The 25,961-nt window shown below is 41.0% G+C and overlaps 1 protein-coding gene across 6 annotated transcripts in view; it reads right to left on the reverse strand.

The window, feature by feature from the left end:
• MYRIP (myosin VIIA and Rab interacting protein) overlaps positions 1-25,961 on the reverse strand; it is a 374,212-nt gene that overhangs the window by 332,330 nt on the left and 15,921 nt on the right. Inside the window, exons 1-2 of one of the 6 annotated variants that reach the window (XM_045037825.1) lie at positions 12,620-12,811; positions 10,286-10,421 (exon numbers count right to left, since the gene is read on the reverse strand). The exons of the other annotated variants lie outside the window; for them this stretch is intronic. The gene's annotated coding sequence lies outside the window, so the exon portion shown is untranslated. Of the gene's footprint in view, positions 1-10,285; positions 10,422-12,619; positions 12,812-25,961 lie in introns of those variants that run through there. 6 annotated transcript variants of the gene reach the window in all.

The following is a 25,961-nucleotide window of genomic DNA, read 5'->3' on the forward strand; positions in this document are numbered from 1 at the left end:
TGTAAATGTACGATCTCTGTGGAGGACAATTTGCTAATATCTATTGATATTATATGTAGGTGGATGGATGGGTGGATGGATGGACGGACGGATGGATAGATATCCTTTCATTCAGCAATTCCACTTCTAAGAGTTCATCCCACAGAGATAATACACATATGTTTATGCAAAATGGCATATTTAGAAAGATCACTAGAGAACTAAATGAAAAATAACAATGGGCTAGTCATACAATGGAAAACTATGTAGCTATTAAGAAAAAAATAAAGAAACTGTATGAGCTGATACAGAAAATTCTTCAAATATAGGGTTAAGTACAGGGTGCACAACAGTAGGTACAAAAAGCAAAGTGCCCAACAGTAGGTGTACCATACCATCATTTGTATAAAAAGAGAACAAAATATATGTTTCTAATGTATACGTGCATACACACGTTTGCTTGTATGTGCATAAATATCTCTGGAAAAATGCATGGGAAAAACCCAGCAGCATGACTTACCTAAAGAGAAGGGTAACTATGGTCAGGGATGTGAAACATACTTTTTTAAAAAAATTATTTAAATCCAACATATAGTGTAATCATGACTTCAGGAATAGAATTCAGTGATTCATCACCTACATATAACACTCAGTGCTCATCCCAACAAGTGCCCTTCTTAACACCCATCACCCATTTAGCCCATCCCTCCCACCCAACATCCTGCCTGCAACCCTCAGTTTGCTCCCTGTATTTAGAGTTCTTTACGACAGAGAGGGAGGCAAACCATAAGAGACTCTTAAGTACAGAGAACAAACTGAGCTTGATTAGGGGTGGGGGGTAGGAAAGGGTGATGGGCACTGAGGAGGGCACTTATTGGGATGAGCACTGGGTGTTGTATGTAAGTGATGAATCATGGGACTCTACCCACGAAAAGAAGAGCAGACTGTATACACTGTATGTTAGCTAACTTGATAACAAATTATATTGAAAAAAGAAAAAAAAGTCTCTTATGGTTTGTCTCCTTCTCTGTTTTTATCTTATTTTTGCTTCCCTTCCCCTATGTTCATCTGTTCTATGTGAAACATACTTTTTAATGCTTTTGAAATTTTGAAAGATTTAAATGTATTGTGTATTTAATATTTTAAATTTAAATACAGTAAAACCTTGGTTTGCGGGCATAACTTGTTCCAGAAACATGCTTGTAGTCCAAAACACTTGCATATCAAAGCAAAGCAAACCACTGGCTCAGTTGTGATCATGTGACATTGAGCAATCACATACTATTTGTATTGGAAGACATCGCTCGTTTCTCAAGTTAAAATTTATTAGAAATGTTCGCTTGTCTTGAAGAACACCGGCAGAACAAGTTACTCATAATCCAAGGTTTTACTGACATATAATCTGTTTTAAAAGAGATAAACTGATCGAGTTACCCCCATGCGTAAAAACCTTTTGTTACTCCCTACAGTTTTGCTGGCAAATTTCAGAGAACTTCAGCTTACCACGAAGGCCCTTGAAGACTTCATCCTAACCTGTTCCCTCTCTCTGGGCTTGACTTTGACCTTCCCTGATCTCTATGAAACAACAGGCACACTAAGTTATCAGGACACATCCTGCTCTCTCTTGCCCTTACCCTTAAACGTGTTGATCTTGTGTTACTGTCCCATAGGTCCTTGAGGCTCTACTCATTTTGTGTGTGGCGGGGAGGGGGGGGGTCTGTTTTCTCTCTTTGTTCAGATTGGGCACATTCTATTGGTCTGTCCTCCTGTTCACTGAGCCTCTGTCATCTCCACTATAGTTTTTTTGTTAATCCAGCAAGTTTTTTCGTTTTTCTTTCTGTGGTTATATTTTTCAGTTCCATAATTTCTTATTTGGTTCTTTTTTTTATAACTCCCTTTATTGTGATTTCCTATTTTTCGTTTGTTTCGAGTGGATCTGTAATTATTTGTTGAAGCATTTTTATAATGGCTGCTTTAAGATTCTTGTCAGATAATTGCAACATCTGATTCATCTCTGCGTTAGTATCAGTTGTTGTCTTCTCTCATTCGAATTGTAATGTCCTAGGTCTTGGTATGATGAGTGTTTTTCATTTGTACCCTGGACATTTTGGCTATTATGTTAGGAGACTCTGGGTCCTATTTAGTTATTTTGTTGTAACAGGAAGTACCTCTGTTTAGGTTTATTTAGCACAAGGTCCTGTCCTACTTTTTTAGATTAAGGTTCCAATGACAATTTACGTACCATGGCCTTCAAAAATCCATTTGGCTTATCTCGTGCCACTGAGGTTCACACTGGTCCCTGTTGTGCTTCATGAGGGAGTGCACTGGGCTTTCCTAAACCAGATTGCCCGGTGTGGTGAGGAGGACCCCACCCATGGAACAGAAGAGGCTTCTAGGTCTAGGCTGCCTGTTACGGCAGGATTCCTCCTAGTATGTCTAGGTGGGGAGAAAGGTATCAGCCCCACAGGGATGAAGAGGCTTCCCAGGCTGGGCACCTGTGGTAAGATACCCCCAGCCTGTGGTGATACTGAGTGCTTCTCAACCCGGGTACTTGGGGCAGAATCATCCCCTTCTTCCAGCACAGAGTGGGGAGGGTGCTTGCCCTGTCTACTTGATCCACCACTGATTCCCCATTTCTACTTGATTCCCAATCCCTACTTGGCTCCCAATTGATTCCCCTTGTGGGTGGTGTCATGTTCATCTGCTGTTGTTGTAGGATGCCTGTTCAACCTGGAGAAGGAATGAGCCTATAGGTTGGAATTCAGGAAACACTGAAGCTGAGTCATTTTCTGCTGTTGGTTCCAGTATCATCAGATGCCATGCCACTATGTTATTTCTCTGGTCCGGGGCTCCCCAGATAGTTGGCTTTTGCTTCTCTTCTTTCAGAATTCTCCTTTGGTTGTTGTATTGGTCAGGGTTCTACAAAGAAACAGAACCAGCAGGATAGAGAGAAGGAGGAGAGAAAGATTTATTTTAAGGAACTGGGTCATACAATGGTGGAGGCTCGGCGAATCCAAGGTCTGATAGGGGAGTCTATTAGGCTGGAGACCCAGGGAAGAGTTACAGTTTAAGTCCAAAGGCAGTCCCTTGGCAGAATTTGTTCTGGCTCACAGTAGAGGAAGGAGGGTGTCAGTCTTTGTTCTCTTAAGGCTTTCAACTGATTGGATGAGGTACACGCACATTATAGAGAGTGATCTGCTTCACTCAAATTCCTATTTAAATGTTAATCACATCCAAAAAAAAAAAAACCCCATACTCACAGAAACATCAAAATAGTGTTTGACCAAATATCTAGGCACTGTGGCTCGGCCAAGTTGACACATAAAATTAGCCATCACAGTTGTGTTTTGTTTCATAATTACATTCCATTTTGTAGAGGTTTTGTGGAAAAATCCTGGATCTGTAACACTCCTACACTTCCATCGGTTTTGTCAATTTCTCAGGCATTTTTTTTCCTCTAATAATACTTCTTTTATTCCTTCTCTTTCTTTCTGGTGACTATAAGCACATGTGATTGTCAGACCTTCTCAATATACTCGTCTCTTTTTTATGCCTTTTTGTTTCTCATACATCATTCTGGATATTTTTCCAATTGAGGTCAGCATTCTTTGATTGTTTATTCATTTTCTCTTCATGTATTTTTAGCCTATCATTAAATCTATGTTTAAGTTTTTAATATTGGTAATTTTTCAATTCTAAATTTTCCATTTCATTCGTTCTTGCTTGTTCTGTTGTTTTTTTTTCCTTTCTAGAGTCTCAATCTTTTCCTTTATCTCCATGAATATAGTAACACGGTTATTTTTGAATCTGTCTGATAACTCAATATCTGGGAACTCTGTAGGTCTGTTTATATTTCCCTTTTCTTTCTGCTTGTTTGTATTCATTTCCTCTCATCTCCTCTTGTACCTCATTATTTTTTTATGCACACTGGGTTTGAAAATGGAAGCCTATGTTGTAGTTACTTTCCTCTATGGAGGATTCTTGTTTGTTTGTGTCAGGGGCCTTGTAGTGACCGCAAGCAAGCACTCTTACCTTCAAGATTGAACTTCAACTTCAAAACTGAAAACATCGGAAGCTGAGCTTGCTGTTCCTGCACAGGCTTTCTCCACCCTGTTCACCCCACTTGAAGGGTGGAACCCTTGGGGATCTCAACACAAGGAAGTTGGCTTTGTCAGGCCTCTAAGTCCAATCTCCCTAGTCCCAAGAAGCTGTCAAAAATACTGCTCAGCCTCACAAGCTGGCAAATGCCCCAGGGAAAAGCCCCAAATGATGGTCTCTTGTCCACCGAAGCTCTGGCCCATTGAGTCTTCACTATCTTGTTAGCTCTCCAATGCTCTTAAACAGAGGTATTTTGTTATTTGTTCCCATATATTTTATTCAGAGTTTCCAGTCCTCATCAATAGAAGAGCAAGTCCCAATTGCCTGATCTGCCATTAACAGATATGCTCTTCTGCTATCTTAAACAGGAGGAAATTATAGGATTACGTGTGGATTACTTAACTCTGTACGCCTGATTCAAAGCATATAACAGGAAACGCATCACAATGATGACGGAGCAGGCACTGTTTTAAACACTTTCCATGCATTAACTTTTTCCTCCTTAAGAAGTGGGTACTAATATTATCTTCATTTCAAAAAGAAAGAAACTAAAGCAAAGAGAAAGCAAATGACTTGCCCAAGATCATGCATCTGTAACTGTCTCCAGAGTCTATGCCCCTAACCACCGAGCAAAGCAGTCTCACCTAGTTCAAAATTTCTCAAAATCATATTAGGAAACTATCCAGAAATAATGCATAATCTTTTTCTAGAAAAAGAACAGAAAAATTAAATTATATTTAGGATCACTTACAATGCCATTTTGAGTCCCTAAATCTCTATTCTGGTACCCCCCTTCACAAAATATCGTAAGACCGGTGACAGGATTTAATGCACCCAACTGGGCATGCAAAGTAGTCCAATGGACAGGCCCAACAGATCCTCTTACGGGATGCAAAAGAGAAAGATATTCTAGAAAAGATGAAATTTTCTCAGAGCTTCTAAACTGAAACTGGGGCCACAGGGAAAAGAAGTTAACATGCAAAGCATCAACCACCTTTGTGGAACAGACTGGGCATAAATCCACAGGTATTCAAACTGAAGGATGACTTCAGTACATCACTCAAGATATAACAGTCACTGGAAAAAACATAATAAGAAAAGGGAAAAATGTTCAGATACCATTTTTAATGTTCATAAATTAGATAAAATATTAGAATAAGGATTACATTTAACAAAGATGTTTCTATTTATACATACTGGAGTAAACATTTATCTTCTATTCCGTCTCCCAAAACGCTATTTAAAAAGATGGGAAAGAAATCTAAAAATCATTAGAAAAACAAAACAAAACAAAACTCAGGAACAAAGAAACAAAAGAAGAAAAGACAGATTAATGATGTCAACAAAATTTTGAAAGAAATACACAGATGAAGGATAATTGACTTGGTGAAGTTAAGAAAACTAAAATCCAAGTTTGCAGAGGGGAAAGTCATCAGGAAAAAGCTGACCGTTCCACAACAGCTGAAAAAGTATTAAAAAATCAGGGAGCACCAAGGGCCACTAAAAATGGGGTGATGGGTAAAGAAGAAACATAGTTTCCTCTCAGGAGAGACTGAGCTAGAGAATCTCTGAATGCACAAACTATAGGCATAGCGAAGGTCAGTGTAAAATCACCCTGAAAACAGGAGGCTTCATTAAAAATCTACATAAAGTGGGCCTCCAACCCACTCCCCATACACCGTTCCCAGGAAGATGGCATTCAGGCTTATACCTGAACAAAAGACCAGAAGATTCCTTTGAGGAAAAACTGGTATGTTCAAATGGAAAGCCCTGGAGGTACTACTCACTTTGGAGTTCCCCAGTCAGGGAGTGGCAGGAAACAAGTTACTTCATCCTTTGGTGATGGCTATACGTCAGTAAGGCCTCTCACACATGTGAAGCTTCCGACCAGCATTTTATTACTTCTTTTTAAATATGAGTTAACAGGGGTGCCTGGGTGGATCGGTCAGTTAAGTGTTTGACTCCTGATTTCAGCTCAGGTCATGATCCTATGGTTCGTGACTTCAACCTCCACATAGGGCTCCACACCTTTCTGCCCCTCCCCCACTCATGTTCACTCTCCAAATAAATAAACTTAAAAAAAAATACATAAATATGAGTAAACAGCCTCAGGTGGTCAGACAGCTCAGGCCACAGCTAAGACAAAGAATAAAACTAACAAAAAGATTAATAGAAGAAATAGATACAATGCTCAAAGTTAGAGAAAATACAAAAAAAAAAAAACAACCGTATACCTTCCAAGATATGGAAGAAGATGTCAATTTCATCCGTGAGAAAAAAAAATGACACTAAATTAAAAACAAATATTTAGTTAACAAACAAAAATAAACATCCGTAAGTCGAAAACATAATGGCAAAAACGTATTCAACAAGAAAGTTTGGAAGACTGAGGCAATCTCCAGGAAGTGAAACAAACAGAAAACTGAAGACTAAAAGGAAAAAATAAAAGGAGATACAAAAAGATATAACAGAGAGACTGGAGAGGAATAAATTATCAAAACAAATTATGCAAATAATTCCTACAACTGAGGGATATTCATTCCCAGATTAGAAGAATCCACTGAGACCCAAACAATGAATAGAAAATGACCTACATCAAGGAACATCAGAGCAAATTTCAGAACACATGGTTTAAATAATGATTAACAATAACACAATTTCCCACCATTTATTGCAGTCTATGGGTAAATAATTATTTACATATTTTACATGTGCTGACCCATTTAATCTTCACACTTAGGAGACAGAAACAATCATACCCATTTATCAGATGAGCAAAGGGAGGCAAAGAGAAACCACATAACTTGCTCTAGGTAACACATATTGGAAGTAGGAGATCAACGAAATGAACCAAGGTATCTGGTTCCAGAGCTGACGTATTAGCATGCATATGGTTTTTACAGGCAAAAAAATATAGGAACAAAGCTAGATTTTCCTCAATGAGGAAATGGCTAAATAAATTTGAGAACACCTATTCCTTACAAAATTAACATTTTCCAAGCTATTAAAATTTAATCATTCCAAGTGTGTTCCAGTAATAGACAAGTAGTCTATATCAGACTAAACTTCTTGCATATAACAATTATAAACTTTGGAAAAAATTAAATATAACTGCTTGAAGGTACCAGGGAGCAATCAAAAGCCAACAGAAATTTGAGGGGATTTGGCCCTTGAAAAAAGGGAAATACATTCATGGGGTAACCTCCATATTTCTAGGGCTTCTCCAGTGAGAACAGTCACTAGTCTGTGTGGTGCAGGATGACTGGAACTCATGAAGTATCAGAAGACGGAGCTCAGTGTTGCCAGGGGGGCTGGAAATTGAGGTGGCGGGTTGAGGGTAGTCCCAGAACAAGGGAAGTCCTAGAGGGGAGCTTCAAAATCCACCCATAAATTCCCCTCAAATCCTTGGCTGACCTCATCACTGTGGGGGGTGGCGGGGGGAGAATTCCAAGGAGCACCATTTTCAAGCAATAAATACATGGAACACTGAGAAATATAAGGAGAGGTTTCAGCTCCTGCTGAAGAAGTGAAGAAAGTTTGAGATCTGCCAAGGTAGAGCATCTTGGTGAATGAACACCTCAAGCTTTTCCTTTGAAACCAAGAAGGGCCACAGTGCAAACGTAAAGACTGTTCCCCAAAATTAAGGTATTCACCCTAAGTCTAAGGATAAAACCTGAAATACATCCCTCTTAATAAAGTGTAAAATCAAGCTCCATAAAATCAAGAGGAGTTAACTGCCTTTAAGGAAAAAACACAACACTCTTTAGACGAAAACGACAGAAACTAGAGCTCTACAATATATCCTCTACAATGTCCAATATACAAACAATAATTACTAGACACGGGAAAAATAGGACAAAAAAGTCACTCAAGGCCCAGAGAAAAAGGAAACATAGGCTGAGACAACCCAGATGTTAAGATTAGCAAACAAAAATGAGACAGCAGGAATTAAGACCAGCCTGTAATTTATAATAGCTGTAAGTGAAATAAAACCACTTTTAAAAAAGACTCTCTCAAAAAAGATTAACAACCAATTTTATATTCCATATATGAGGCATATTTAAAACAAAAGGAGGGGCGCCTGGGTGGCTCAGTCGGTTGAGCGACCAACTTCAGCTCAGGTCATGATCTCACAGTTTGTGAGTTCGAGCCCCGCATCAGGCTCTGTGCTGACAGCTTGGAGCCTGGAGCCTGTTTCAGATTCTGTGTCTCCCTCTCTCTCTGACCCTCCCCCGTTCATGTTCTGTCTCTCTCTGTCTCAAAAATAAATAAACATAAAAAATAAAAAAAAATTTTAATAAAAAAAAGACTCAAAGGGTAAAAGTAAGATAATTAACAAAAATATATCAAACAATATATAAAAAGCAGAAATTGCAGTATTTATGTCAAAGGCAATTTGCTGTAACAAATTCAATGTGTTTGATAACCTATACACTTTAAGAATGAGGAGTTTGGGACAGCTACATTCATTGATATCTCCTTGTTATATTTTTTAGTAAAAATGCATTAGAAAACCTATTTGGTATGAAGATACATAGTATCCTCAAAAATATTCACCTTCTGAAAGTACAGGTGCATACCGTTGAAAAATCACACCAAAGTTCATAGTGAAAGAGTTAGTATATTTTTTACATTCCTCTAAGTATTTATTAACTTTATAATCAGAAACTATATATATACATATATATGTGTGTGTATACATATATAAACTATCACATATATAATAGATATTACACAGAATACATGTATGTATACTATTCATATCGGGAGGGAAAGTAAATGAAAAATTACATGATTTCTGAAAAATAAAGCTGAGCCATGAGACAGGAAATGCATCAGCAGTCCATGGTTTATAAATGCACCTCCAGGGATAAGAACAGAAAGAGATACAAAAATATTTAGTAACAGCTTTGGGGCATCCATGATGTGGACAGCTGCAGACAATTACAGAATATACAGCAGCTTGTACTGGGTTCAATTTTTGCTATGTATTTTGTGCAATATTATAAAATACATATATAATGGTTGGCACTTTGTAAGCCCTCCTTATCACTCTCTCTACTTTATGCTAATAGTACTAGAAACTGTTTTTAGAAAGTTAAAAAATGATTCTAATAACTCCGACATAATTTCTACGTTAGCATTCCTGCTTTCTGCAAACACTATCTCTGTTGGCCAAACATATGGGTCTAAGTGATATTAATGATGATTATCATTAACTAACAATAACAAAAGTGGCTAACATTTTTTATCAAATGTATTATTTGTGGCAGGCTCTGCTCTAAAGTCTCTCAAAAATCACAGTTATTATAGTTCCTATTCTTTCACTGAGGGAAACTGAGGCACTGAGTTAAGCAAGCGACTCAATGTCACCAACTGGGAAGTGGCTGTACCAACCTACAAATTAAAGATACTTGACTCCAGAATCTTGTTCCTAACCTGCTCCATCCTACCCTCAAAGGGTCATTATAAGAAGCAATCACATTGAAAATCTTTCCCTCTATGTGTATGAAAACAACTGTTAAAGGATAGTCCCAAAGTCCATGCTGATTCTAAGTTGAACTTGTAATGCAAACCTACATTTAAGTTTTAAGTGACTGAGATTCCAACTTGCAAACAGTTTTATACATTTGAAACTCTTGGCTAAACCAAAATATCTAACTTAAGTGGCATATATTCAAGCGTATGTCCCAGAATCTTCCTACTTGGGGGTTGTCAGAATACAATCTGCCTCCCCCAAAGGTACCAGCTTCTTAGATTAGATTAACCCTCACTGGCTTCTGGTGGAAGATGTAGCTACAGAGAACTGGAAGGTCCCAGGGGGATGTGTCATTAAATCCCAGTAAAACTCCAGCAGGTCTGACAGCCTACCCACACAAAAAAGGAGACTGCAGAGAAGAAAATCCTCAACTGGAAGATAAACATTATCATTTCTTTGGCAGGAATCAAGATCATAAAACCTGAAGACACGCCATTGTTCATTTTTCACTAAGACTTATCTGTCCGCACATCACCAACTATGGTATAATCTTTTGCCGAGACCCAAAGAAACTCCTGTTATCACATTCCCCTGTTGCTCCAAGAGCTGACGAGGCATCTGATGAAATTAAGTTCATAAATAAAGTCTGTTTGAGTTTAAAGTTGTCAATGGAAAACACAAATTAAGTAGGAGTAAGGCAGATGAAAAGGAGTGATTTTTTTTAATTACCTAGAATTTGCATTCCAGTTTATATTTTGGTTTCCTTTGGCTTCCTTGATTTATAGGATTTGGGAGAAAGACAGGAATACTGATTGAAAATACCCGTCAAAATAAGTATTTCCTAAAATGGATAGAAAATCAAAACCTGAAACAAAAGGAAAAAAAATATTGCTAAACTTCAGGCAGTCCTATAGCCAGGAGGAAACGTTTATGATGAAACTCAGCCTTAGTTCTGGTTAAATGAAAGCATATCCTACCTGCATCATTTGAGAACTCTGTGCCATGTTGGCTGTTAATGTGGAAAGGATAATGGTGCCTGCTGCACCCTGATCCAGCTTTTTTCTGGCATCCAAATTCCCGAGAATTATTCAGTCCGCATCAGGTATCCCCTCCCTCCTTCTTTCAGGACAAAGTAAAGATAACCCAGAAGGATTACACTTTGCGAAGGATGTTTTCCAGGAACAAGAAAAGACAGAACTTCCTGGCTTGATATCCTAGTCCTTCCCATCCAGGTAAACCCTGGCCAGCTCTCCAGCTCTGTCCCTACCCTGAGTACGACTATACTCTAGCCATGCCAAACCAATGCAGTCCCTCCAAGCACTGTGTGCATCAGGTTTCTCTCCTCATCATTTTACCTATGCAGTGCCCCCTGGCTCAGGATCCATCTCTGCTTTGGAAAACCTTTCCTGACCAGGCTAGATGCCCCCGTTTCCTACCGCCCACCCGTCTGCCTTCATACACCTTGTGCTGATAGCCTGCAACCGTCTGCTTAAGGCAGAGTTCTTTGAGGGTAGAGACCATACGTTGTTAGTCTTAATTTCCTCAATGCCTAGTCGAGAAGGGGTTGAATAAATGTTTTCTTGAGGGTTGTGAGTTTAGGGGAAGAGACATCAGTACGTTGGGTTTATCCGAACATGTACTAGCTGCTGCATATAACGACATTACAAAACTACGAAACTATGAAAACTATGAAGGGTGAAATTATCAGTTCCCCATTACAGAAGATAAAACTGGTGCTTAGCTTGATTAAACACTTGCCTGATGCAGGATCAACAGAAATCAAAGAGGTGGAGTCAGATCCAGGTAGAGTTTGGGCTCTAGGCTCTCCACCTCCCTATTCTGAGGGAACGAATCCTGTATCTCTCTTGAGAGACCAATATCAGAACCCCACGAGATCCTGAAGCCATGTCTCAGAGAACATGACTTTTCACCATCCTACCTGCTACTTTATAAATCTTTACCACTGGAATTTCCAAACACTGTAAACAATTTAAAAGGTGGGGAGATGGTTCTTATCGCCTCTGAATTTAAAGCACAGTGTTTATTCCGTTCACATCAACATGGCTTCTGCCTACCAGGCTTTGATCAATTCAGGCAATTCCTAGAAGATTGTACTTGGGAGAATAGATACATGTTGTCTTCCCCTGCCCGGTATCCACCCCCCCCCCCCAACACACACACACACACACACACACAATTTGGTAATGCTACCCAACTCCATTCCTTGGAACTTCTAGTCCCACGTTTCATGCGGTCTTGGTGGAACCATTTATTTTAAAGTTTTTGTCACTCCAGGCAAAACACAGGCACAGAGCTCATGCCAGGCCAATGAGACTTTCTCCCCCCAAATGTGACTCTTGTACCAAGTAGCCCAAAGACTGCTTATAATTGGAGCTGAGTAATTCCGAGGGCTCCTCCGTGAAGAGGTTCTCCATCTGGTCATACTACCATGTGCCGAGATCCTTACAGCCATCCTAGTTTCAATCTCCGAGGCCTCCACGTCTCTTTCCCCCAACTTCCTTGTTCTGCTTGAGTAAGCTAAAGGCTACTCCTATCCTTTGCAATCAAATCATTCCAACTAGCACACCCACACGCATGAATAGTAGGACTCTTGTTTCCACACGTGAAAAGAAGCTGAAATCCTCTTCTAGGCATGCGAAACTAAAGCTGGAAAGCATCAACCTCTTACTAAGCATCCAGAAAGCTTTTTAAAAATAACTATGCTATTTTTATGGTAGAGGGTTTTTTGGGGGGAGGGGATCAAAATTCTAAGTAACAGGGAGACAAAGTTGGTTTTTCTGGTTTTCACAAACAAATAAAAGACAGTCAATAATAGCAATTTTATAAATCCTTATCTAACTAGGCAACAGATATCAATAGTCTCATTCTTCCTATGGGGAAACGGGCTTAGAGAGATTCAGTGCTTTACCCCAGGTTACAAATCTAGTTATTCAAAACAAATAATGGTGTCCCTCCAAAGTCAATGCTCTGTCTCCTGTGACACATCACCTCCATAGAGCATGATTCATCGCAATCCACCCAAAAGGCTCAAACATCACCTACCATATCTTAAGCTCCTTGCCCACCGGTGCAGTAGTAGAAGTTGCGTATGATTAACAGAAATGGATCTCACTCTCCTTTAGCTCTGGGTTCCTCCGTGGCTGATAACAAGCATGCTTATTATGAAGTATGAAGACTGCTTCACCAGGGAGGCAGACACAGACCCAAAGGATCTCCACAAACTGGTTCACCACCCTTGAATAATCAAGACAGTTTCAGGTTATAGAATTCAGTTTTTAAATTTATTTATTTTTTTTCAACGTTTATTTATTTTTTTGGGACAGAGAGAGACAGAGCATGAACAGGGGAGGGGCACAGAGAGAGGGAGACACAGAACCGGAAACAGGCTCCAGGCTCCGAGCCATCAGCCCAGAGCCTGACGCGGGGCTCGAACTCACGGACCGCGAGATCGTGACCTGGCTGAAGTCGGACGCTTAACCGACTGCGCCACCCAGGCGCCCCTAGAATTCAGTTTTTAAAATACAGGTTTCCCCTGTTATCTGAAAGTAAAGTGTTTCTGTGAAAACTTTCTTAAGCTGAAATTGCGTAAAGCAAAGACACAATTACCATTAATTCAGATGGAAAATTTTTAGCATTCCCAGACCCCAAAAATAATGTCTCTTAGGCTTTTTTGACACCTTAGGACACATCTTGCTAATGGATGCACAAAATAAATCAAAATAAGGCACAGATGCTCACAGACACAGTTCAAAGCTATGACCACTTGATGCTGAGACACTGAGTGAAGTTCTTGGGGAAGGAGCTGGGCAGCACCAGTCTGGTGGCTTAGGATGCACACTGCCTCTGTAGTGGCTCAGCTCACTGGAAAACAGCTGAATGCTATCTTCATTTTTGGCCTCTTTTTTTTGGTAAATACGAAAGTCCTCTTTGCATTTCTTCCTTCCTTCCTTCCTCCCTCATTCTTTCTTCCTTCTTTCTCTTTCCTTTCCTTTCCTTTCCTTTCCTTTCCTTTCCTTTCCTTTCCTTTCCTTTCCTTTCCTTTCCTTTTCTTTTCTTTCATGTTCATTCGTTTTTGAGAGAAAGAGACAGAGCGCAAGCCAGGGAGGGGGAGAGAGAAATGGAGACACAGAATCCGAAGCAGAGTTCAGGTTCCTAGCTGTCAGCACAGAGCCCAATGCGGGGCTCAAGTTCCCCATCCATGAGACCATGACCTGAGCTGAAGTCAGATGCTTAACCGACTGAGCTACCCAGGTGCCCCTGGATTTCTTTCAATTAGCAAAAACAGGTACTAATGGACGTCTTTGGTATAATGCTTTAGAAATTAGTTGTACAACAATGTGAATACACTCAATACTACTGAACTGCACACTTAAAAATGGTTACAGTTCTAAGTATTGTGTTATATATATTTTATTGGAATTAAAATTAAACCAAGTAAAATATATCTAAGTAGAGATAGAGATAGAGATAGATCTTTATTTCCAAAAACAAATGTCAGTTTCATATCACATCTACTTAAGCTACACTAAGGAACGTGAAGCAGGCTCTCTTCTGTCCTATGTTCCAACGGGAAAATCTATACTTTCTAGTAAACGATATCAAGCTTTCAGTAACAATTATGGCTTAGTGTGAAAAGGTCAGGTCTGTTGAACCCAGAGCCAGCAGCCTTGTCAAACCAGCATCAGGAACTGAAGGCTATTCAGCATATTTCAAAAACATAAATAATTCCCACATTTCAAGTCTATGCCTAACAGGTGAGAGGTTGCAAAGAAAGGTTTATCTAAAAAGAATTCCTATTCTGAGTGCTAAATAAGAACTTTAAATGCAACATGGAAACACCACATATCATATGGGTAAGGAATTTTCCTTGTGTTACAGAGTCCATAATAGTCATTTGTTCCATAAAAATCTGGGAATATGTTATACATTTTCAGATGCAAAAAGAAAAAGTATTGATCACTGGTCTAGATAAGCATCGTAATTTAGGAGGGGAAATATGCAAGTCAACAGACTACCTCATATAGAAAGTGAGTCATGCTCAGTCTAGGAAGTGCACAGGGCTCTACAAGTTAGGAGTAAAAAGAACATAAGGGGACCCAGAAAAGAGTATCCTTAACTACTCTAAGGATAGAGTAGTTACTCTTAGAGTAAGAGCTACTCTAGAGTAAGTGTACTCTAAGGATAGAGTAGTTAAGGATAACTGATAAGGATAGGATATCCAGTAAGGATAACAAGAGGTTGGTCAAAACATTTAAAAAGAAAAACTGAGAAATGAGAGGTCCATGGGAGGTTCCAAAAAGCTTCCATACATGCCTGGGAATCTACAAAGCTGTGTGCATTCACAGAGCTGTGTGTACCTTCAGGAAAGAGATGAAAAGACTCCAATCTTTCATCTCTAGAGGAACCTTCAGGCACTGAGCAAGCAAGAGGTGAAGACTAAGACAGAGGTGTAAATTGCCTGCCACAGCACTGAAAACATACTCAAACACAGAGCCCCTTTGGCAAAGGCTGGGAGACTTGGTTCAAAGCACCAAGGAAATCTCTTGTCTAATCCGCTGACCACTAAGCTAACCAAGAACCTCAGGGGTCATACATTACCAAGAATACAGAATTTACAGAATTAGTCCAGAAAAGTCACTAAACAAACAAAGAGAAACAAACAAACCCAGGGGAAGGGGAGATCTGATTTTCAGTGTGGCCATACTATATTATTTGGAATGTCCAATTTAAAAAAATTATGACACAGGAATAGACAAATGACTCAGAGAGGGGAAAATAGCAGTCAACAGAAACTGTTCCTGAGGAATACCATATATTGGACTTAGTGGATAGAGACTTTAAATTAACTATTATAAATATTATGAAAGAACTGAAGGAAACCATGTCTAAATCATTAAGGCAAAGTATGAGAGTTACATTTCATCAAATACTATCAACAAAGGGAGAGAAATTATGAAAAAGAACTAAGTAGAAATTCTGGACTTGAAACATACAATAACTGAAATGAAAAAATCACTAGAAGGACTCGACAGCAAATATGAATTGGCAGAAGAAAGAATTAGGTAACTTGAAGATAAGTTTTGAGATTGTTTGAGATTGAGATGATCTAGTCTGGGGTACAAAAAACAGGATGAAGAAAAATGAAGAGAGTCTCAGAGACCTATGGAACTCCGTCAAGCACACAAGAAAAACAGGAGTGAGTAAAAGGCATAGACAAATATATGAATAAATAATGGTGGATAACTTCCCAAACATGATGAAAAGCATTAATCTTCTCATCCAAGAAGCTCACCAAAAACTCTAGGTAGGATAAATTCAAAGAGAAGCACACTTAGACACATCATAGTCAAATTATCAAAAGCCAAAAAAACAAAAAAACAAAAAACACCCAAAAAGACATTATCTTGAAAGCAAGAGAAAAAGTTACTCATCACATACAAGGGATCCTCAATCCCACCAACTGCTAAACTTCTTATCAGAAATCATGCAGGTCAAAAAACTGAAAGAAAAGAACTATCAGCCAAAAATTCTATACCCAGAAAAACTATAGTAATGAATGATAAATTAGGCCAATAAGACATTCTAGATATACAAAAACAGAAAGACTTCATGATTAGCAGACCTGCCTTGCAAGAAATACCAAAGGAAGTACTTGTAGCAAACTCTAACAGAAGTGAAGGAAGAAATGGATTCAGCAATAATAGCTGGAGACTCCAATACCAACTTTCAATAAAAGGACAACCAGCAAAACATCAACAAGAAAATAGAAGACTTGAACATTATAAGCTAACTAGACCTAACAGAAATCTACAAAACATTCTATACAATAGAAGAGTACACATTCTTCTCAAATGCACATGGAACGCTCTCCATATAGACCATATATTAGGTGTAAAATAAATCTCAATAAATTTACAAGAAGTGAAATAATATAAAGTATGTTTTCCAGCCACAGTAGGTTGAAATTAGAAATCAATAACAGCAGGAAATGTAGGAAGTTCACATGTATATGGAAATTAAACAACACACTTTTAAATAACCAAAGGGTCAAGAGATTTAAGAAAATACTTAGAGATGAATGAAAATGAAAACACACATAGCAAAATTTATGCACCTAAAGCCGTGCTTAGGGATAAATTTATAGTTATAAATACCTATATTTAAAAAATGAAGAAGAATCACAAGTCAATAACCTCCTAAAAACTAGAAAAAGAAACCACATAAGCCCAAGTAAGCAAAAGGAAGGAAATAATAAAGTCAGGAGAGGAAATAAATGAAATAGAAAGACAACAAAGAAAAATCAGTAAAACCCATAGTTGGTTCTCTGAAAAGATCAACAAAATTGACAAACCTTTAGTGAAACTGACCAAGAAAAAGACACAAGATTTGTATCATTACAATGTAAGAGGGACATCAATACAGACATAAAAAAGGATTATAAATGAATACTGAAAACAGTATGCAAACATATTACATAACCTAGATGAAACGAAAAATTTCCTAGACAGAACATAGAAAAACTGACTCAAGAAAAACAGAAAACAGATCTGTAACCAGTAAAGATTTTGGATTAGTAACCAAAACCTTCCCACAAAGAAAAGCACAGGTTTAGACGGCTTCAGTGGTTATTACACCAAAAGCAGACAAAGATAGCAGAATAAAATAAAACTATGCAGCAGTATCTTCATGAATATAGGTGAAAAATGCTCAAAAATATTAGCGAATAAAATCTAGCAACATATCAAAAAAGATTATGAATACTATATGAAAAAATATGACTTATGCCAGGAATGTAAGATTGGTTGAACACATGAAAATCCAGATATCACTGTAATACAGCATATCAATAAGGTAAACAACAAAGACCACATGATCATCTCAATAAAAGAAAAAGCATTTGATAAAATCCAACACCTTTTCATTATATATACACTCAACAAATCAGGAACAGAAGGGAACTTTCTCAACTTGATGAAGGCTGTCTACAAAAAGCTCGCAGCTAACATCATGCTTCATGATGAAAGGATGGATGCTTTCTCCTCAAATATTGACAAGATTGTCACTCTTACCATTACTATTCAGTATTGTACTAAAGGCTCTAGTCAGGGCAATTAGACAGGAAAAAGAACTAAAAAGCATCCAGATTGGAAAAGAAAATGTAAAACTATCTCTATTCAGAGAAAACATGACCTTGTATATTGAAAATTCTAAGGAACACACACACACACACACACACACACACACACACACACCCAAAAAACTGAGATCAGCCAAGTTGCAGGACACAAGATTGATATATAAATATCGATCATATTTCTAAACATCAGAAATTGATACTCAAAAAATAAAGTTAAGAAAGCAATTTCATTTACAACAGTATCAAAAATAAAATACTTACAAATAAATTTAACATAAGTTCAAGACTTGTACACTAAACACAGAAGAAATATCCCATATTTATGGACTGGTTTCTGTCTGGTGGCCATAGCTATTAGGAGATGGTTTGCAATGGCAGTAGAAGGACACTCACACGCACCCCAAGCACAAAGTGGAGGGAGTTGGCAGAAGCTGGTTGGCGGAAGGGCAAGAGAGTAGGAGTCTAAACCAGTGGATTTCTGGTTTACACTGAGGGTTATATCGCCTCCCAGGGGACAATCAGCAATGTCCAAGAGGTCTCTAGTTGTCACAGCTGGGGATATGCTATTGTCATCCAGTGGGTACAGGTCAGAGGTTGATGCTCAAAATCCTGTGATGTACAAGACAGTACCCCACAACAAAGAATAACCTGGTCCAAAATGTCAATAATGCCATGGTTGAGAAACCCGGATCTAAACCGAAAGCTGCAAAGCATGCTCTTTGTGCCCTGGCATCCCCAGGCATGCCCAGCAGAGTCCACAAGGGGGCCTTCATTACTGTCTCCACAAGAAGGCATAAGGGACTAGGATCATCGTAGACGCTGGGTTCAGAAATCACTCACAGACCCTGTGATGGTTCACTCCATGTGTCAACTTGGCTGGGTCACAGGGTGCCCAGATAGTTGATTAAACATTATTCTGAGTATGTCCGTAAGGATCTCTAGATGAAATTCACATTTGAATCAGTAGACTGAAGATAGCAGATTGCTCTCTCTAATGTGTGTGGGCCTCATCCAATTAGTTGAAGGCCTGAACAGGACAAAAGGGGTGACCGCTCCCCCTAAGTAAGAAAGAATTCTTTTTGCCTGATGTGTTCAAATTGGGACACTGCCTTTTTTTTTCCTGCTTCAGGACTGAAACTGAAACATTAGCTCTTCCTGGTTCCCAAGCCCGCTGATCTTTGGGCTGGAACAGCACCACTGGTTCTCCTGTTCTCAATCCTTCGGGCTCACACTAGAACCAACCATTGACTCTCCTGGGTTTTCAGCCACAAAACATGGGATAGATCACCCTACATAATCGATTACTCATGATAAATATCTTTAACACATTTATATAAATATGTATATTTATACACACACATCCTATTGGTTCTGTTTCTGGAGAACCCTAATACATACACACATTACACTTTATTGACAAAAAAAAAAAAAACCAACCCTGACCTCTTTAATAAACCTTGATTGCATTTTTCTGGCTTCATCTGTGATGACTGTACTTACAGGAGACAAAAAAAGCCCAGTGTTTATATGAAGCCCAGCACTTTTCTCTCCCATCTTGACATTAAAGCAGCACCTGACACCCCATACTTTTGTTTTCTGAGCCACTGGACACAGTGGAGGCTGTGTGAGGCCTCTCCTGCTGTTTGGGTTTTTTTCTCTACTTCCCATCCTTTGGGGAAGGGAAGGGTGTTTTCATGTAGATTCCCTGCACAGAGGGACAGCTAATGAACACTCGATAAAAATACACAGCTCTTCTCCCCACTGAGAATTTCCTCTTCAGTTTCAACTGGATAATGATGCTCTTTGCTCCCTCTACTATATAAAAGTCTGGTACATTTCTTCTGCCTGTAATAAAAGTGCATCAAGATAAGAGTTGGCAGCTGGCTGTATTTGGAATTAGATCACATAATTACAGTGGAGAACATAAAACTATGAAGAAATATACACTAAAACCTCACTAATTCAGACCTCATCAGTTCTGAATTTGTGATCAAACATGGTAGGCTAAAATTTAGCCATTTGTTCTCAGAGTAAAGGGATAGCTAATAGCAACTAATAGTAGACGAGAAAAGGAGAATATTTACCTTCCAAAGGGAGCAAATTATTATCAGGTACTTACTTAGAAGTATCAATTTGTATGTAAACACTACAATTACAGTGTAAGCAAATAACAGCTGCAGAGCCTGGGTTTTTAGTATGCGAACCTCAGATCTGAGGGTTCTCCGAGTCACAAATGCTGGCACTTAATCCTGGGACCAGGGTGAGTCCTGTTTGTTCACACTTTCACTGAGTGGAGGTCAGGATAGCAGGCAATAAAGGGCAATCCAAGTACAGAGTGGTCAGGGCTACCTGAGGAATGGACTGTGAGTCACTGCCCTTGGTGGGAGAGAAGGAGGAGGAGCCAGAGATGGGGAGGTTTCCAGGTGTTGGTGATCCCTCCTCCTTCCCAAGATGCCATCTGGCACCAGGGGCAGGCTTTACTGCTCTCTTGGCAATGAGGGACAGGGTGACTAGTAGACAAGGGTTCTTCTAGGCTGGGCTCTGCCGCAGGGGGGCCGGTCTGGTGTCTGGACCATATCTGCCAAGTGGTAACCAGCCCTCTCTGTCCTTTGTCATGAATGGCACACCGAGCTGTTGACCGTGACTCCACCGAGGCATCTCAACATCAAGGTCCTTGTTCTTGGCAGCCTCCCCTTCTGGACCCCAGGCTTCGACAGCTCCAGCTGTTCATGCAGCCATTCAACACTCGCTCACTAGAGCTCACAGGAACCCCTGGCTTCCTGCATGACCTGCACAGGCTGAGGGACCCAACCCGAGAGGTGGCTCTCCCCATCAGTGCTCCATGGTCGCACCTGGGCCACGGTGCATGTGGTTACACAGGACTTCCCGGAGAGGGATGCAGTGCCCTCCAGCCTAGTCCCCCCCCCCATGTTCTCAGACCCCCATCCCTTCTGCTGAAGGTTCTACTCTGCCCAACATATGGCATCCACACACACCGCCCTCCATCCCACTGCAAGGAGGGTCAGGACATACACTCCTCACCACATTGTGCTCTCTCTCTCTCTCTCTCCTCTCTCCCCCACACTTCTTGGCCCAAAGGGCCAGGATTTCTTCTCTCTACCTCCCACGTTTCATCCTTTGGGCCTCACAGCTCAGTCTGTTAAGGGAGAGTCAGCCTCTCTCCACTATGGAAGAAACTCTCATCTGAGTCAGATGAAATGTGGCTGCAGGAAGACCAAAGCCCAAGGACTGCTGAGGACAGGAACTCTTCAGTTTACGGTCTTAAAAATGTCTCCTCTCTACCAGATTAAAATGGCTGAGAGACAACTTGAAAGTTCCCACTTTCAAGTTATGTTATCAGAAGTTACCAGGTTATAAGCAATCACCACGATGTGCCTGCAGTCCCCGTTTCTACATGGGGCTTGCTGGACCTCCGTCGCCCATGGCCCGCTGCGGCATTCTGTGCACTCAAGAAAACCTCTCCCTCGTCTTACCCTGGTACAATTTTTCAAACACATCATCGACTAAAAACACCTTGTAAAAACGTAGCTGTTTTGATGTCTTCAGTATTTAGACTCAGAAATAAATGATGAGCCCAGAGATGGCTCTATCTATTTTTATCCAACTTCGGACGACCCAAAGCATCCTGGGAAAACCCCTTTTCTCACCGTGCCCTGGTTACGGGACATGGAAGCCTACTTGAGGATTAGGGTGTTCAGTGCCATGGTGGAAAGAAGGTAAAGCAAGTGGCAGCAAATCATTTCAGGTCCTTTGTCCTTTGCTTCTGCTCCCATTTCAATGCTTGTGGTTTATCTACCAACACAGAGTTCCCACTACATCTTAGAAATGGGTTCCACAGAATAAAAGACTTCCTCTTAGCTTCACTGAACTGCAAGAAAGAACACTGAAAAGTGATTCATTCCCTTCTCTGCAAACCACTCCTGTGCATGTTTGATACAGAAGCCTGAGCAACTTCTAGCATATTCGACCTGGATCTCCCCTTTCTCTTTCCAACGCCTTCCTTCCGTGGAGTTGTAAGTTATTATAGCTCACGAGGCCTTCCTCTTTCTTGGTGTAAAAATTTAGCACTACTTTTAGGAAGAGATGACACTAATTGGGAACAACATACTTCATAGATTTGCCTTCAAAAAAAAAAGAAAAAGAAAAAGTGCTGAACGCTGCGGGAAGGAACTCTTTCAACTTCTGTGCTTGTTGTAGTCCATCTTAGATCTTTCAAAACAAGATTTTCCAAACTATCTACACACTTCAACTCTCTAGTACACCCTTTCAAAGGCACACACTTATTTGATCTGCCTGTTCTGGAATCGTTCTGTGACTGCAGGAAAGTTGTTTCGTTCTATAGCATATTTAAATTATTTCAGTCTGATCTAAGCTTTTTAAAATTTTTTTAAGCTTTATTTTTGAGAGAGAGAGAGCATGAGTGGGGAGAGGAGCAGACAGAGGGAGACACAGAATCCAAAGCAGGTTCCAGGCTCCGAGCTGTCAGCACAGAGCCCGACGCGGGGCTCCAACTCATGAACCGTGAGATCATGCCCTGAGCCAAAGTCAGATGCTTAATTGACTGAGCCACCCAGGCGCCCCTCTGATCTAAGCTTTTTCAATCTGTGTATTCAGATCCAGATTCCAGGTGGCTCCCAGAAGTACGGATTTTCTGCTGCGGGAGAGACTGTGGTGCACAGGGTATCTGTTCAGCAGGGCTTCACTGGCAAAGACTTGGCTTGAGAAAAGTGTCTGAGCTTGGAAAACATGTGGGTGACAATTCCCTCAGCACCCAGGGGGCCTTCCAGCCTCTGCCTCTACTCAGTCTCTCATGGGTTGGTGGCATTTATTTGACTGATTTCAGAGTAGGCCATTAAAAAGAATTTGCCAAATTTCACAAAATCCAGCCACGAGTGCTGTTACTAAGACAGTGCCAACTGGCAAGTAAGTTCATCCCAAATGCCTACCGAGTGCCTAAAACCCAATATATGACTTTGAAACTCAGAGATGCGGTCTATACATAAAAAGGAAAGAAAATGACCCCGATCATGGCCTTTGATGAGCTAAAGGAAGACACACATATAGACAATAATCTTGAAGAAGAAATGAAATGTATAGAAATGATAAACTCCCGGGGCGCCTGGGTGGCGCAGTCGGCTAAGCGTCCGACTTCAGCCAGGTCACGATCTCGCGGTCCGGGAGTTCGAGCCCCGCGTCGGGCTCTGGGCTGATGGCTCAGAGCCTGGAGCCTGTTTCCGATTCTGTGTCTCCCTCTCTCTCTGCCCCTCCCCCGTTCATGCTCTGTCTCTCTCTGTCCCAAAAATAAATAAACGTTGAGAAAAAAAAATTAAAAAAAAAAATGATAAACTCCCAAATGAGGGGTACTTTTCAAAACCATGATAAGAAGTCTAATTCTACATTTTTAAAATGTTTATTTATTTTTTGAGAGAGAGAGACAGAGCATAGATGGGGGAGGGGCTGAGAGAGAGGGAGACACAGAATCTGAAACAGGCTCCAGGCTCTGAGGTGTCAGCACAGAGCCCGACGTGGGGCTCGAAACCACAAACTGCAAGATTATGACCTGATCTGATGTCAGACACTTGACTGACTGAGCCACCCAGGCGCCCGGTAAAAAGTCTAATTCTAAACCAGCTCCCACAGTACTTTAAACCAAGAGTTTCAAGAATAAGCATCTGTGCCCCCAGGAGTGCCCGCCCCTATCAGTCTACCTGGGTCTCACCAGGATGTGACAGAGTCAGCACCCCACCTTGCCAGCTGCAGACTCGTGTTCCAACCACCTGCATGTAGCTGTTATTTCTCTGATCAATGTCCTAGACAGCCAAGGGTTGTTGTTTTATTATTGCTATTATCATCATCATCATCATCATCATCATCATCTTTTAGCCTTTCAGTAAAAAAAAAGAAAAAAAGAGGCTTGAAGCTTTGAGGGCTATTTTGGATTTCAAAGATGACACATAGAAACATATAAGCAGGGGCACCTGGGTGGGTCAGTCGGTTAAGCATCCAACTCTTGGTTTCAGCTACGGTCATGATCTCACAGCTCGTGAGTTCCAGCCCCACACTGGGCTCTGCACTTGCAAAGAGCCTCCTTGGGATTCTCTCTCCCTCCCTCTCTGCCCTTCCCATGTTCATGCTCTCTGTCAAATAAATAAATAAAAACTTTAATAAAAAGAAAAAGAAAAAAATAAGAAACACACAAGAATGCTGCTCTCAGCCATTTCCTAAGTAAACTATAAGGCAGCCAGAAGTGAGCGGGGCCCGAAGTCAGACAAGACCCTGTAGCGATCCGGGCAGCAAGCCACTCTGCCCCTTGGTTTACACAGGATCCGACAGACCCAGTGACATACGAAGTGTCTGTAACAAAGACAGATGCTGGGCAGGACCTCTGGGGAGTTCTGAGAGGCTTCACAAGGCCTCTAAGGGTGTTAAAACACAGCCATGCCCTCTTCTACACATAAGCGTTCTCCTTGTGCAACACGGCTTCTGGTACTGAACACGTGACAGTGAGCAGTGAGACATCCAGTGACCCCACCCCCCGCCCCCCACCACGACCAGAAGAACCCAGCACTGAGCCTCTCGTTAGGCTGGACAGTAGGCATCTACTGTGAAATGGAAATGGCACATAGGCAATCAGGCTGAAGCAACATCAGATGATGTAAGCTGCAGGGGCAGGCGTCCCAGGCTGCCGTGCCCTCCGTGTCTGTTGCTCTGTCTCCGCTCCCTCAAGCTACACCTATCTCCTCACAGAAAGTTCCTGATGATCGCCAACAGGAAGAAAACCCCCAAGCCTGCTTTAGACAGTTCTGCGAGATTTCCAAAAGTGGAAAGCCATGACATCACAGCCCTGCTGAGGGGTGGCCCCGAAGGGTAACAGTGAAGGTTAATCCTTCTGGCAGACAGGATGTCAAGCACTATATTGATTTTCCGTGTTGTCTGGACCAAGAGATGTCTGGAAGAACGGACCTAGACCAATTCCGGGGCAGTGGCTGACAGTATGGCAGGATGGGAAAGAAGACTGGGAAGCCAGTGACAAGGAGGTGTGAGGAAGAGGTACGTGGGCGATGGGCCCCCCAGAGGAGCGCAGCAGGGCAACGTCTCAGTATCTCTGTGGAAGCTCTCGATAATCAGGTGGACAAGATGACATCTGGGGAGATCAGGTGGCCTCTTCCCCAGCGGGGCCCCTGTACAGTGGGCCCTGGGGACACGGTCCACCAACACGGCCACACGCGGGTCCGACCTCACAAACTTCCCCGCTGCAGGCTTCATCTGACTGTCACCACTGCTCAGTGCCTAGCCTGGGAAGGCTCAGTGCCTTCCCAATAGCAGAGAACCAGCGCCAGCCCTTCCCCAGGACGTGGAGGGGAGGAAACCAGCCAATCACCTGGTGGAGAGTGACTACACTAGTCCCTTTCCGTCACACAGGGAGCACTGGTTCCTGCCTGGAATAGACACGCAGGGGTTTGCCAACTGTGCCTGTAACGCTCCTGCCTGCATCTTTGCCCGTCGGTGACGAATACTTCATTCTCTACCACGGTTCCCTCTGTCACATTGTGACTGACCAAGAAACTCGTTTTACAGCAGAAGTAGTTTGGCCATGGGCTCATGTCCCTAGACTTCACTGGTCTCACCAACATGCCACATCACCTGGTGAGATAAGGGAATGACCTACTGATGACTCTTGGCCCACCAGTTTTCTACCTCTGGGCCAGATCCTTTTCAAAACCCCTTTCCGATCTGATCCTTTTTAACTACGTGCTTTCGTCAATGACCCAAGGCCCACATGCGATAAATATATTGCTTTTTCTTCCTTCCTTCCTTTCTTTCTCTTTCTTTCTTTCTTTCTTTCTTTCTTTCTTTCTTTCTTTCTTTCTTTCTTTCTCTTTCTTTGAAGTCTCAATATAGTGAACATTGAAATGAGTGTTTGAACTAGACTGGAGTGTACATTTTCAAAGGGAAAATAGTTTCAAACAGAAAAGCTTATAATAAAATATTGTGCTAGGCTAGGCCTTTCAAATTGTGGTTATATTCAAAGATATATAAGCAAAAGCATTATAAAGAGAGATTTGACCCTAGATAATATCCTACTGGATAGATACCAAAGAAGAGAGTAAAGCTGCTCTAGGCAAAAAAAAAAAAAAAAAAAAATCTCCAATTCAGTACGTTGGCAGAAGGGAAATTATTTAATGATCTTTAACATTACCCTGATCTGTGGCACGTTTCACAAAC

Source organism: Felis catus, chromosome C2 (genome assembly GCF_018350175.1).
Source record: "Felis catus isolate Fca126 chromosome C2, F.catus_Fca126_mat1.0, whole genome shotgun sequence".
NCBI lineage: Eukaryota > Metazoa > Chordata > Mammalia > Carnivora > Felidae > Felis > Felis catus.